Genomic DNA, 4,046 nt, shown 5'->3' with positions numbered 1-4,046 from the left:
GAAAGAAAGAAGGAGGGAAGGAAGGAAGGAAGGAAGGAAGGAAGGAAGGAAGGAAGGAAGGAAGGAAGGAAGGAAGGAAACAAAATGAAATGGAACGTTTTATAAAAATAAATCCTTGTCTAAAATGTGGGCTGTTATTTCTGTTGTAAAGAAGGCCATGAATACAAAGAAAGGGATTAAATCAGTGTGTAAACCACAGCTCTATGCTGAATTCTAGAGTCCTTGTTCTTCAAAATAAGATCATTCCTCAGCCCAAAGGCACGGTGCATTAGAATCCTGACAGGGTATGTTCAAAGTTAATATAGAAAGAAACCATAGACCTCCAGAACTTCAAATCAAGAGGCATCGCACTACCAAAACTGTATCAATGAATCATGCTATGAGGTTACAGTACACGGCATGGCAGATTGGCCATTATTCATGTCACTGTGCTGTATTAGTCTGGATATTGGAAAGAAGACATGAAATATAAAGGCAGCTATTCTTGCATGTAAGAAATAAGAATGATAGCATTATATTCAAGATTGTAAGTGAATGATGGCACCAGTCAGTTAGCATGGACAAAAAACTCTTCTGAGACATTTCAAGAGCTACAGGAAATTGGGAATTGCTTTGGAAAATTAGTCACTCTGCAAATTGTCAAAGATTTCATTCTTTTTAAAAATATAACTATTTATTGTCGTGGTGTCTGTGAAAATTATTTTTCTTCATTTGACAGGTGCTTTTATTTCTTTTATATTTAGTTCTTATAACATCCCTAATAACTTGTCAAAAATTCCCCCACTATGATCATCACCATTTTTAGACTTCTCTTTGAAACCCTTGCCTCTGTTTAAATTGTCATTAATATAACTATTAAAATCTTTTTGTATTGATTTCTGAGTTTTGAAAAATTTTTGACAATGGAAATTGGTCTTGAAGCTATGAAATATTTATTAGATCTCATTAATTTCTATTTTATCTCTGTTCTTCTACATGCTAAAGGTGTTGTACCTGATCTGTAATTCCAGTAAAGCATGGATCTGGTCTTTGGTCTTTATGGTGCTGAATAACACTATCCAGAGGGCAACAGTACAATTAAAACCAGATAAATATACAAATTTAACTAAGCATTGCAGATAGGAGTTAGGGCAATCGGCAGAATCCACCAGGGTCAAAACAGGATTAAGACCCACAATAGAAGACTAGATAGATGATAAGAAGTTAGATGAATGGTGAATGTGGATTTTAAGAAAATTTACTGAGTCTCTGTTTAGGACAACTGTTTTTTTTTTTTTTTTTTTTTTTTTTTTTTTTTTTTTTTTTTTTTTTTNTTTTTTTTTTTTTTTTTTTTTTTTTTTTTTTTTTTTGGTTTTTCGAGACAGGGTTTCTCTGTATAGTCCTGACTGTCCTGGAACTCACTTAGTAGACCAGGCTGGCCTCGAACTCGGAAATGCACCTGCCTCTGCCTCCCAAGTGCTGGGATTAAAGGCATGTGCCACCATGCCTGGCTGTTTAGAACAACTTTATCTTTGGCAATTTATGTAGAAAATAGTTCTTGATGGCCTTTCCTTCAGTCTCTGCTCCACACTTTGTCTCTGTATCTCCTCCCATAGGTATTTTTGTTCCCCCTTCTAAGAAGGACCAAAGTATCCACCCTATTGGTCTTCATTCTTCTTGAGCTTCATGTGGTCTGTGAATTGTACCTTGGGAATTTTGAGCTTCTGAGCTAATATTCACTTATCAGTGTGTGCATACCATGTGTGCTCTTTTGTGATTAGGTTACCTCACTCAAGATGATATCCCCTAGATCCATCCATTTGCCTAAGAACTTCATGAATTCATTGTATTTAATAGCTGCATTGTACTCCAGTGTGTAAATGTACCACATTTTCTGTATCCATTCCTCTGTTGAGGGACATCTGGGTTCTTTCCAGCTTCTGGCTACTATAATAAGGCTGCTGTGAAAATAGTGGAGCATGTGTCCTTATTACATGTTGGAGCATCTTCTGGGTATATGCCCAGGAGTGGCCATCCAGAGACTGCCCAACCTGGGGATTCATCCAATATACTGTCTCCAAACCCAGACACTATCTTTGATGCCAACAAATGCTTGCTTATAGGAGCCTGATATAGCTGTCTCCTGAGAGGCTCTGCCAGAGCCTGACAAATACAGAGGCGGATGCTCTCAGCCAACTGAGAGCAGGATTCCCCAGTGGAGGAGCTAGAGAAAGGACCCCAGTAGCTGAAGGGATTTGCAGCCCCATAGGAGGAACAACATTATGAACTAACCAGTACCCCCAGAGCTCCCTGGGACTAATCCACCAATCAAAGAGTACACATGGAGGGACTCATGGCTCTAGCTGCATATGTAACAAAGGTTGGCCTTATCTGACATCAATGGAAAGAGAAGCCCTTGGTTCTGTAAAGGTTAAATGTCCCAGTATAGGGAAATGCCAGGACCAGGAAGCAGGAATGGGTGGGTTGGTGAGCAAGGAGAGAGGGGAGGGAATAGGGGGATTTCAGAGGGGAAACAAGGAAATATTTGAAATGTAAATAAAAATATCTAATAAAAATAATGAGAAGTCATAAAAAGAAGATAAGAATATAGTACTTAAGCTCTTTTACATGAGCTTAGATACTTAGGTTGAGCATAAAAGCCAGTTTAGAATGCCAGCTCACATGATATACATTTAACTCAAGTGGTAATGAATGGGTACTTGAACTTGTCACGGAACCTGTTATCAAAAGAAAACTTCATGATGCTTTATCAACTTATTTCTTATTGAACATTTCCATAGAGTTAACTATAAATTACTCTTAATATTCAAATAATCCTTATACATACTTTATAGTATCCTATTAAGTAAAATTACCAGAACAATAAATTCAACAATGGGGTAGAAGAAGTAACACACAGTATAACAAGATATTTGTATGAAAATGCCATAATGAAATCTATGGCTTTGTTTGATAACTAAATTGATTTAAAAGTCTTCTTGGTGGATCTGAAATTTAAACTGTCATTGAATTTTGATAGACATGAGAAGAATGTTGTAATTAACTGGGACAAGTATTATCAAGATGAGCAATGACTAAAGTCATTTCTAAAAACTGAGAGTTAAGTATATCCAAGGAGCAAGGTTTATAGGAAAAACAGCCTATGTGGCTTAAGATGCAGTTATATGCTAATTAGTTTAAGTATTTTTCTCTGCATTGAGAAAGAAGATTAAAGTTGGTACATGGCATCAGATTTCTAAACTAAAAGATGGGTTTAGGTGTAGCCATTATGAGCTGCCATACTCCAGTGGATGGCACCACCCCCATGCTCATGCAGCTAGCAGTAATTTCACTTAGTGACATAATGGACATGACGTAGGAGAATGGTATGTTGTGGGGACATTCAGAGAGTTGGAAATTGTAATGGGGCTAGATATGATGAAGATAAATTGTATACATGCACAGACTTTTCAAAGAATGACTTAAATATTCAAATCATTAGTAATTAAAATTGAAAGAGTAGGGAAGAGAGATGTGCAGAGATACAGACACACAGAGAGAGACAGACAAGGGGAGAGAGAGCAAGAGTGAAAGGGGGAAGGAGACAGAGACAGAGGGACAGAGAAATAGAGAGAGAGATCACCTTAGGGTTAGTGAGGTGTCTTGCTTTCTGCCAAGTCTGATGACCCAAGTTTGATAATGTCCTTAAGTCCACACTTGAAGGAATCCCAAAAATTCTCTTCTGACCTCTACATGTGTTGGCATGGTATATGACATGGAAACAAGCACACACACACACACACACACACACACACACACACACTAAGTACATTCTTTGGGGGGGGGGCGTTTTCAAGACAGGGTTTCTCTGTGTAGCCCTGGCTGACCTGGAACTCACTCTGTAGACCAGGCTGGCCTCAAACTCAGAAATCTGTCTGCCTCTGCCTCCCGAGTGCTGGGATTAAAGGCGTGCGCCACCACGCCCGGCTATAAGTATCTTTAATAATAAGGTCAGCTTAGAGGTAGTATGAATAATGAACTGGAGATAATGAGAATGGAATGAGATG

This window comes from Mus pahari, chromosome X, assembly GCF_900095145.1.
Source record: "Mus pahari chromosome X, PAHARI_EIJ_v1.1, whole genome shotgun sequence".
NCBI lineage: Eukaryota > Metazoa > Chordata > Mammalia > Rodentia > Muridae > Mus > Mus pahari.
The sequence above is the reverse complement of the archived record's forward strand: the minus strand, read 5'-3'. Positions refer to the sequence as shown.